Source organism: Peromyscus californicus, unplaced genomic scaffold (assembly GCF_007827085.1).
Source record: "Peromyscus californicus insignis strain IS unplaced genomic scaffold, ASM782708v3 Scaffold_9__1_contigs__length_137607984, whole genome shotgun sequence".
In the NCBI taxonomy this organism is placed as follows: domain Eukaryota; kingdom Metazoa; phylum Chordata; class Mammalia; order Rodentia; family Cricetidae; genus Peromyscus; species Peromyscus californicus.
The window spans coordinates 16,495,763-16,507,813 of record NW_026294617.1 but is presented as its reverse complement, the minus strand read 5'-3'; positions in this window follow the sequence as shown (position 1 = coordinate 16,507,813).

The following is a 12,051-nucleotide window of genomic DNA, read 5'->3' as shown; positions in this document are numbered from 1 at the left end:
AGTGAATGTGTGCGAGCTCACTTCTGTGACATCTTTCAAAAGAGGTGTATGTATGTGTGTATATTCATGTATAGAGATCCATTGGAGTCTCTATAACATAGTCTGTAGAACTTTGTTTCTCAAATGAAATCACATCTATTAAGTGATACACAGTTATAGTCTTAAAATTTTTTAATTATAAACTAATCGCACAAAAATAAAATATTTTAGTACATCCTTCCCTCAAAAGCAATCCCAACATTGGGCCTATTTGCATCTAAACATGCATGCAGGCACTCAAACATCCTAGGCAGGCATGCTACAGGGGCTGTATATTCAACCCTAAAAGATGTCTATTTTTTAAATGCTTGCACTTTTTATATTCAGAAGCACAGCAATTGATATCTGTCTTTGGAGTTGTCTTGGGAGAATTAAAGATAGAGTGAGTTTTATACCTCATCTTTTTCTATCTCTGTCTAGAACGTTCCTTATATTGCTTTGCTTTGCTTTGGATTTTAAGACAGATTTCTTGACTGAAAAGGACTATTGCAGACTTGAACTTGTGTGAAGTAAAGCAGAATTGAACTGGGCTCCTCCTGTAAGGCTGAGGAGTGGCGCTCACGTTGAATCTCCCTCTGCCCTAGACCTCAGGGACTTCTTTCTCATACATGGCTGTCCTCCCCAGTCTGCCTTAGCATCACAGATACATGCTGCCTCCACTCGTGTGGTACAGGGCAGATGTCTACCCATCATCTATCCTGTTCCTTCTGAGTCTTTTGTATTTTGTGTGGTTTGTTACTACTGTGTGTATTGTCCCTAGCAACACTAGAACACCTGTTGCTTAAATTATAACTTCGTTAGGGCTGAGAAGATGTCTTAGCAGGTGAAGGTGCTTGCTGTCCAAGAGTGATGACCTGTGTTCATCCTGAGACCCCACGGTGGAAGGAGAGAACCGACTCCTGCAAGTTGTCCTCTAACCTCCATTCACGTGCAAGCCCATGTGTGTGAGTCGTGCGTGCGTGTGCGCACACACACACACACACACACACATACACACACACACAAACACACATACACACTATTAACAATAAATTTGAAGCCATGCAGTGGTGGTACACACCTTTAATCCCAGCACTCGGAATGCAGAAGCAGGTGGATCTCTGTGAGTTGGAGGCTAGCCTGGGCTACAGAGTGAGTTCTAGGAAAGGCACAAAGCTACACAGAGAGACCCTGTCTTAAAAAAACCAAAAATAAATAAATGAATGAATGAATGAATGAATGAATAATAAAATAAAAATTTGAGAGAAAAATGTTTTTTAAATTACAGTTTTTACAGGTTAGCAAGGTGGCTCACTGGGTAAAGACCCTGCTGTCAAGACTGACCATCTGAGTCTGATTCCTGTGATTCACATGGTAGGAGAGAGCTGACCCCCACAAGTTGTCCTCTGACCTCATATGTGCACCATGATCATCCCACACACACACACATACACACTTACATACCCACAAACATTAAAGACAATTTAAGAATACTGTTATATCTTTATTAATCTCTATCATAATTTTGCTAAATTATGATTTGTTATTGTAAAGGTCCTTGCAAAAACAGGACCCTATGTTCACTTCCGAGGTGATAGTAGTTAATGGCAGTAAAGACCAGACTTGAAAGGTATGTGCATTTAGAATGGCTGGTCGATAGGAAACTTGGAGTCATGTAGGACATGTGGTCATTTCCACTTGCTGGAGGAACCCAAAGCTGTGCTCATTATTTCCTGTCCCATTTTCACTTCTGTTGTTAATAAAATGCCCTGACCAAAGAAACAGCTTCAGGGAGAAGGGGTTCATCACTGCATTGTGATTTCTGCATTGTGATTCACTGAGTCTACACAGTAAACTTTGTTTACTCAGTCTGTTTATGAGTAGAGTTTCCCATGTCCGTGTCATCTACACTGAAGTTGGGCATGTTTAGTTAAAGACAACAGTGCCATACCTTACTGTATATTTACAAAAGTGGTTGAGGACTGCATGGTGTCTAGGAAGGTATATATTTTTATGTTTTCATGAACAGAGAAAGTGTGTCCGTCTCTCTCTACCCATGCCAACTCTTCCTTTTGAGGATCTTTTCTTCCGGAAGCATGACATATGGAGGAATGCTGTGTTGTTATTGGCATTCATTGCATTTTTAGTTTAAGTATTGCTAATTTCTCTTTGAATTTTTTTGTCGGTTGCCCATGTCTCTGTCGCAGCATTCTTTAGTTCTTCATTGGTCCTTTGATGATGCTTTCTCTTGGTCTGTTGGAGACTTTTATTTGTAAGTAGGAATACAATAAGATTAAATCTTCCTCCTTTCCCTAGCTCTCATTAAATTTCTTCATCATAGCCACCAGATTCTGTTTTTGGTGGTGGTGATGGTGGTGGTATTTTTGTTTGTTTGTTTAGATATGGTCTCAACTGTAGCCTAGGCTGGGCTTATACTTCTGGCAATCCTCCTGCCTTAGCCTCCTGAGTGCTGGAATTATAAGTACGAGCAACCGTGCCCAGCATGGTCACCAAACTGTTGTGTACCCTTTTAGATTCGAAATATATATCTATATATTCATGCATATATTTACATTTTAAAATCTAGATGGCCAACCAAATGCATATTTTGTACTTTGTTTTAAAAATGCATCAGTTATTCCATATTCATTTATTTAATTAATATTTACTGAAGACCTAGACATAATTCTTGTTACTTAGGCATGACTCATAATCAAAGAAGAGCAATTCCTTGCTCATGGAGCTTGCACATGTGGCTGCTTCTTTCTAGTGATTTTGTAGTATCCCATGTAAAAGAATCATTTGGTCAATCGACTCTTTCTTAATGTACATGTAGCTCTCTAGGCTTTTGCCATTCTTAGTAACACCACATAACCCTTTGAAATAAATCTGTGATTGAAGCACGTATAGCTACAAAATAAAATACTAGGTGTGGTATTTCTGGGTACATACAGTCTGTGAAACTTTATAACAAAAATTTTTTCAAAAAAATCTGTAAAAGCCGGGCAGTGGTGGCACACACCTTTTAATCCCAGCACTTGGGAGGCAGAGACAGGTGGATCTCTGTGAGTTTGAGGCCAGCCTTCACCTGGCCTGAGGTTTTTATTTGTATTTTTTGTTTAGGTCTGTAATCCATTTTGAGTGGAATTTTATGAATATTATGAAGCATGAATCCAAAAATTTCTTTTTTTCTGGTTTTGAATGTGGCTGTTCATTTATTCCAATGCCATTTATTGAAAAGACTGATTGGATTTTCAAAACTAAAAATGTCATCAAAAAGTAAATTTTTATATCTTCATAATTCAAATTACTATCTATTGATTTGTTCTGTCTGTCTGTCTCTCTCATCTGATGTAGTCCATGCTGACCACAAATTTAGCATACAGTCAAGAATGACCTTGAAATCCTGATCTCCTGCCTCCACACCCCCTCGCCCCAGGGCTGGAATTTCAGGCATTCACCTGCATGCTCAGCTTTATTTACAGTTCTCTTGTTAAATGATGGTCTTGTTTGAACTTATTAAATATTTAAGCCCTTTCTGGCTAGATTCTTGATCCTGCCAATCACTGTATTTTGAGACCTGCTTCCTGGTTACTACTGGGTTGCCAATGAGAAATCCAAACTCAAAATGGTGTAGCAAACAAAGGGATATGTATTGACCTGCACAATGAAAGACCCAGAAATAAATTTAGTCAAGGCACAGAGTTCTAAATAAAATCATGAGGCAGACTTAGTGGTGCTTGCCTTGATCCCAGGTTAGCCACACTTCTTAAAACTCACACCCTTTGGGTGGTGGTGGTGCCTGCCTTTAATCCCAGCACTTCTAAGGCAGAGGCAGGCAGATCTCTGTGAGTTTCGAAGCCAGTCTGGTCTACAGAGTCAGTTCCAGGACAGGCTCCAAAGATACACAGAGAAACCCTGTCTTGAAAAACCAAAAAGAAAAAGAGAATTAAAAAAAAAGCTCACGGCCTCCCATGCCATCACTACTGCTGCTGTTTTCCTGATGAAGAAACTTACTCAGGGCAGAGATGACATCTTTTACCCAAGGTCAAGGTCTAGGAGCAGCTCACCCTCTAACTAGGAGCATAAGGCAGAGGACAGGCATCATTTAAAGCCCTGCACAGGCTCCAGGGACTTAGTCAAAGAGAATGGGGAGACTGGCTCCGGCTGCACACCACCAGGCTGAAATGAGCCAGACAGCAGCGTGCCTCCCTAACAGGCCGGTTTAATTTTTTTTTTTTCCCAGAACTGAGGACTGAACCCAGGGCCTTGCACTTGCTAGGCAAGCATTCTTCCACTGAGCTAAATCTCCAACCCCCAGGCTGATTTAAAGCAGAACAATAAAGATGCTCTTGGTGTCTTACTCCTTGCACAAAAGAAACAATGTGAAGTACCTGGATGTTAGCTAATTAGTTCTTTTCCTGTTCTCCCTGAAAGACCCCCACCAAAGGCCCAGACACAGTTCCAAAGGCCTAGACACAGTTCCCCCAGAAACCCAAAAGAGCTGAGGGAAGAGATATCTTAAAAATAAACAGAATTGAGTCAGTTCCCCCTTCCTGGAGAGGGTGAAGTAAGGTGTTTTCAAAAGAACAAAGTCAGGATGTCTGGTGGTGACCAATTAACCATGAGATGCCCCTCTCCGGAGATAACATGACCAGACCCCGGAGGTGAGTTGTAAAACTAACAAAGCAAACAGATAAGCTAGAATAAGACAAAGTCCAGGCCTGGAAAAAACTGGACCAATCAAGGATGGACCTGTACTAACCCCCTCCGCTCTAAGAAATTTTGTGATTTTTGCCTATAAAAACTAACTTCCCCAAGAGAGAGCAACTCTTCCCTGCCTCGCTGTGCTGCAGCCAGTGAGTGCTTAAGATGAGTTCCCTGTCGGGACTTGTAAAGGAAATAAACCTTGCTATTGCATTGTGGACATCTTTGGTCTCCAGTGGTCTCTTTGGGGGTCCTAATCTGGGCAGAACACTCCTATCTCCCATCCCTGCTCTGCATTACAAGCAGGGTAACTTTGAAACAGCCAATGTCTTTTTGTTTCTGCTTCCTTGAAGCTCTTTCTGTTCATAGTACCAGTCTGTTCATCTCATTGGAACACTTTTCTGTTTTACAGAATGAATGTTGTCTGATTCCAGACTTCAAAGCAAAACCACAGATTCAAATGTCATCAAAATCCAGTTTTTCTCTCGGATCACTTCCCAGCTTTGCCTTAGGTATTTGACCCTCTCTCAATCATATTTATTCAACCCCTGCTTTGTTCCAGGCACTGCTTAAAATGCTGGGGGGGGCAGTGTAAACAGGCAAATTGTGTGTGTGTGTGTGTGTGTGTGTGTGTGTGTGTCCTCACCCGCTCAAATACATACATGTTTGTGTGGATACATGTGCACGGGGAAGTTGAAGTTCGACGTAGGATGCTGTCCCTCAGTTGCAGTCCAACTTGTTTTTTGAGACAGGTCTCTCACTGACATGAACCTTACTAATTAGACTAGACTGGCTGATGAGTGAGCCCCAAGGACTCACCTGCTTCTACCTTCCTAGCACCGAGATTAGGATAATACTGAGACCACTGCTTCTAGCCTTTTTATGTGAGCTTTTGGGGAGGCTTCATTCTTACATGGTATTAATTGAGTTATCTTCCTAGCTCCAAGTCCTTACTTTTGATGACCTTATATCCTGGTAGAAGGAGGAGGAGGAGGAGGAGGAGGGGAGGGGGAGGAGGAAGAGGAGGAGAAGGAGAAAAGAACAGGAAGAGGAGGAGGAAGAAGGAGGAGGAGGAGGAGGAGGAGGAGGAGGAGGAGGAGGAGGAGGAGAAGAAGAAGAAGAAGAAGAAGAAGAAGAAGAAGAAGAAGAAGAAGAAGAAGAAGAAGAAGAAGAAGAAGAAGAAGAAATTTCATTCTGATTAGACACAAGCAAGCCCTGACCCAATCACTTGGTCTGTGGGCAGCAGTGTATGGATATGATCTGGGCATATTTCTGTGCTCCAGCTCTAGTATTGAGGATTGGACTGCATTCAGTTTTAGCCAGAAAGCTAAGAAGGGATGGAGATGGGTCTGCATCTAGATCACTTGGACTGAGGATGTGCAGGACTTGAAACCCAATGAACAGATGGGATATTGTTGAGAAAAGGCATACTGGACATTGGGAGACAGAGGGTCCCTTTCATTAATATATTTGGGATTACTCAGAAGCACTTTCGGGAGCCTCCCTTACAAGGAAACAAGCTGGACATGCCTGATTATCCATTCTGATTTCTTCCTTTCTACTGTCTTGAGTGGCATGGTTGTGTAGCCTCAGCTGTGGTGGCCTTGGTACCAGCGCTCCCTCTGGGACATTTGTCTGTCATTAAGATGGGAGCTTGTGCTGAGCAAGCCAAGCATAAAATAAAGTAATATGTACAAAGCCCATTCACCTTTTTATATTGGGTAACAAATGCTTGAATTAGTCAATGTATTGATTCCTCTAAAAATTATTATATATTGAAGTTTCTGAATGCTTACTAATTTAATATTTGAAAAAGGCGAACCTATAATCAGTATGGGAACAAATTAGATATGAATTTATGTAAATATTGGATTATCACAGTGCTAATTTTTATATAGTAAATGTAGGTGTTTTTAACAGACACTACAGAATTATCTATAAAACCACAACAGGCTTCTAAGAGTTGTTCAGGTTCACACTGTAATGTCCTAAAACTGTTTCACAACCCTATTATTTCCTGAGTTCCAGATGTTACAGGTAGCATAATGAGGACGGAGTGCCTTGATGGCAGCTTACTGTCCTAAGTCTCTGTAAGACACATTAATTCAAGGGTAAAGACTCCTTTGGCATCATCCCAGGAAACAAAAGTGGAATTCTACAGGGAAAGCAGACTAGGCAATGTGACAAGATTCCCTTTCAAAATGTCTCTTTCTTTCATGTTTCAATACAAACTTTTGAATATATCATCTCAGCTTTGGATGTCTTTGTACATTATTTGAATTGCTCTTACTTTTATTCTAGAGCCATATACCACAGATCTGAAGTACTTAAAAAGTTGAATTTGTCCTCATAAGTCTAATATTATTATTATTCAGCCAGGTTCCTTTTTTTCCTTTTTTCTGGTCTTAGGCAATCTCAAAAAAGGACATAATTTTTGAAACAGAACAAATAAAAATATGATTTTTACACATTCAAAGTATGCACATATCTGAGTCTACGTGATCATTGTTTACAGTCAACTGTCTGTTACTATGACAGCATTAACTCCTAAATGTACTCATCGTGCATGTATACAGAATCACTTCAGTGGTTCTCCATTTCTTAACACTTGATTAACAGAGGCAACATAAACTCAGGCACCTCTGCTGGTCAAGGAGCTTGTAGGAAGGCAAAAAGGTGTATGGGTATGTATGCATGTGTGTATGTGTGCACATGTGTGCATGCACATTTATATGTATTACATGTTAATGTATATGTGGTTACCTGTGTGTATCGTACATTTATGTTGCATGTTGTTTGTATGGTTATGTGTCTATGTGTGCATGTGTGTGTAGCTGAGTGTATATAATTTTATGTGGTTGTGCTGTGTCATGTGTTTCTGTTTGTGAATTGTGCAGGTGTATGTGAGCACATATGTGCACATGCATGTGCATGGGGAGAGAGGAGGGCTCTGACTAGCTTGATGGCATCTTCTCTACCTTCAATGTCCTTTAGGAATCGTAAATATCATGCAGCCCACATAGACACAGCAGACTCCCGTCCTGTGGTCTGGTACACACAGGCTGCTCAGGTTGTCCTTTGTTGCTAATAACAGGGACTTAAAAGGCGCCTTAAGAGTTCATTTGCAGGGCTGGAGAGATGGCTCAGTGGTTAAGAGCACTGACTGTTCTTCCAGAGGTCCTGAGTTCAACTCCCAGCAACCACATGGTGGCTCTGAACCGTCTCTGATGCTTATAATAAATAGCTAAATCTTTAAAAAAATTTAAAAAAAAAAAGTTCATTTGCTTTAAGGTTTTAATGTCATATCTGGACTGAGATTTTGAAATTTCAGTGTTATATTGCATCCTTTGTTTGTCTGCTTAAAAAAAAAAACAAAACATGAGACTATTAGCCTGGCCAGAGTTTTAAAATGTCTGAAAATATTTAGTCCATTGCTAAAAATTGTTTTCTATATATCTGGGTTACTGTAAAACAAAGTCACCACAGAAACTTTTAGTACATATTTGACAACAAACTCAATCTGTGGTTGAAGGATGATTAAATACAAGATATTTGCTCAATGTGATACCATGTAGTTACTTTAAGATGGAACATAACAGCTGATGAGAGGCTCAGCAGTTAAGAACACGGTCTGCTCCTCCAGAGGCCCCACATGGTGGTTCACAACCATCTGTAACTTCAGTTCCAGGGAATCTGATGCCCTCTTCTGGCCTCCTGGGCCACCAGACACACACACAGTACACAGAAATACATGCAGGCAAAACATCCATACACACAAATTAATTTTTTAAAAAAAGAGAAATCCTTCAAGTTTGTAAATTAAAAAATAAGACAATAAAATAAAATGGAACATATGAAATATATGTAACAATAAAACATTATTCTAATATATTATGCTAAAAAGTCCTGCCATAAAAGTTTGTGTTTACCATGGCTATAACTATTTGAAACATATGTACAAATTGGTCATAAACAAATAAGAATAACCATGGACTACAGGATTCTCTGATTATTTTTAAAGCTTTAAAAATGTTTTACTGATCTTCTAATTAAAAAAAATGAATGCATTACAATTTAGGAAAAACACACGGTGGAACTGTATATGTGCGTCTAGCCTAACCTTTGGCACACTCTCTGAGAATGAGGCCAGCCTGACCTGGTTAGAGTGCCCTGGGCAGAACTTGTCTGACCCCTTTACTTTGAAAACCTGGGTCTCCAGGACTCTTGAGATACAGGACCTTCTGTATGACTTTTCACTCTTTGTTGAAAAGTATTAAGATCTATACTTATGTCTTTTTTTCTGAATCTAAAACTCCATTAAAAACATTCAATTATTTTACATCCTTTACCAGATTACTGTATTTGCTCCATGCTGAGGTCCAGATAAATATGAGAAGTAGGGGATCTGGAGAGATGGTTGAAGATAAATTGCATGTTGTGTAAGCTCGAAGACCTAAGTTTGGATCCCTAGTACCCATGTCAAAAAGCTGGATGAATGTTCTTAATAGTTAAATATGAAACCAGGCCATCTCTCTAGCCAATTAGTGGCTGGTTAATTGTTAATTAATTAATGGTCAAATTTCTTAATTTATTCAGCAAATGCTTTGAGTACCTACATGGCTCTGGCCTGTGGAGCATGCATGAGCAAAAAAGTTGAGCATCTCCACATCTTTGTGGGTGTTAGCTTGGAGCAGAGAGACAGAAAATAAACACTGGGCATGACCGGAAGTTATTTCATACATTCAAAGGGAATAGCGCTGCTAAGAGAGAAAGCAGAGCAAGTGAGAGCTCTTGGAAAGCAGAGAAGCAAGAGCTTCTCTTGCAGAGAAGTCAAGAGCCTCGTGGTTGTCAATAGGCAGAAGAGGTCCTGATGGGGCATGAGCAAGGGCACCTGGTGAGGACTCCAGGGACACTGCTGCAGGCTGAAGGGACAGACATGCAGCCTCACTGCTGTGGCTGGTGACAAGACTCACTGTAGATCCCCATTGCCAGCACATCTGGCTACTGGGGTGTCAGGATACTCAGCATCCCAACAGGCACAGGACAGTATAGCTAGGAAAGGCTGCAGCTGAAGAAAGGGAATCACAAGTTCTACCTGGATATCAGTCACTTCTACCCCAACAAAACATGACTGACTTGATGGTTTTCATCCTTCTTCATGTCTATCTGTGGGCAGCTATCATATTGGATTTCGATGTGGGTTGAGACTCAGCTCACCTCGCTCATTCCCAGACTCCTTTGCCTCTGATTACCCTGCTTGATCTTTGAAAGTAAGGCCCTTACCTGCCCTAAGTGTATGGTTCCCATGCCCTTCCACAGGGTTCCTCTGCATCCTTGAGCTATGAGGAGAATTGAGAGACTGCCATTCCTAACACGAGCAGGATTCTTCAACACAAGCAGGACATTGGATGACAGCTTTTCCGAAAGCTCTGCTCACTAGCCATGACAACATTTGTGTCTGAATCAGCTGGTCCTTTGAGTTGGACTGCACCATTATGTCTGAAGTCTGGTCAGGATGCCCATTTCATAAGAATTTCAATTTTCTCCCTCATTTTTCCCCAACAGAAATGATCTCACCATGACTCAGCTCTCGTTCATGAATTCCCCTTGCCTACTACTGTCTGTTTCTCCCCAGTTAGAGAGGCAGTGCTTAAACTAAAACAGCAAAGCACTGACATCCTTGACTCCTCCCTTGGAGTCGTGTGAAAGATGGAGATGGTAACAGGCTTCTGCGGTACTGAACCTCTGTGAGGCACACCTGTGAGGGCATTTAATCCCTGAGCTATATCTCAAGCACTTTTTGAGATAGGGTTTTAAGTAACTCAGGTTAGCCTTGAATTTTAATGTAGCTAAGGATGAGCTTGAATGGTTGGTCCTCCCTATCCCAAATGCTGAAATTGCAGGTGCCAGTGATTGAAACCAGGACTTCAGGCATTCTAGGTAAGCAGTTACCAGTGGAGCTACAGACCCAGCTCCAACTCCTATGGTGAATTTCATAAGAAGTTTTTACTTTGAGGCAGGGCCACCCTTTGTAGCCCAGGTAGACTTGGGTTAAAAAAAAACAACATTATTTTTATTATTTAAGTGTGTGTGTGTGTGTGTGTGTGTGTGTGTGTGTGTGCGTGCATGTGCGTGTGCATGCACAGGTACCTGAGGAGGTCAGAAGAAGGTATTGGATTCCCTGGAGCTGGAGTTACAGGCAATTGTGAACTGCCCAACATGGGTGATGGGAACCAAACTCCAGTCTTTTAGAAGAGTGCTGTGGGATGTTCTGTATGGCAAATGTGTTGCTGATTAGTTAATAAATAAAACACTGATTGGCCATTGGCTAGGCAGGAAGTATAGGCTGGACAAGGAGGAGAATAAAGCTGGGAAGTGGAAGGCTGAGTCGGAGAGACACTGCCAGCCACCATGATGAGAAACAGCATGTGAAGATGCCGGTAAGCCACGAGCCATGTGGCAAGGTATAGATTAATGGAAATGGATTAATTTAAGCTGTAAGAACAGTTAGCAAGAAGCCTGCCACAGCCATACAGTTTGTAACCAATATAAGTCTCTGTGTTTTCTTGGTCGGGTTTGAGCGGCTGTGGGACTGGCAGGTGAGAGAGATTTGTCCTGACTGTGGGCCAGGCAGGAAAATTCTAGCTACAGAAGAGCAACAAATACTGTTAACCACTGAGTCATCTTCATACCTACAGGATATTCTTGGGGCCTGAAGTTACTGTTATGACCACAGGATTGCAGCTGTCACTTTGGGAGCTGTTATGTTCCCAATCTGAACTCCCTACATAGCATATGAGTGCTTGCACCTTTGGGGGCATTGGAGTTTCAAAGAGTTTAGAGAAGATATGTCTGTGATTCTTATTAGAATGAAAGGGTATTCCACACTGACCATTGTCATTGTTTTTTGTTTATCTGTTTGTTTGTTTCAGTCCCCTTGCTTGGGACTGAACCCAGGGTCTTGCACATGCTAGGCATACACTGTACCACTAAGCTGTGGCCTTAAACCATTTATAATTAATTTTTTTCACATTTAGTGTGTGCACATGCATGTGCATAACACAGCATATACTTATGTGAAGATCAGAGAAGTCAGCTTCCTCTTTCCACATTATGGGTTCTTGGGATTGAACTCAGGGTGTCAGTCTGGCAGTAAGTGCCCTTACCCACCAAGCCATCTTCCTGGCTCCCATTTGTGATTTTAATGGCTCAAAATGCTTATTAAAGTCAAACAAAACTTCTTTTGTAAGCATTCATCTTAGCTATGCTGTGACACCAGAGGGCAGTGTGTAGCCACAAGATGGCAAAGCACAGCAGTAGTGTGAG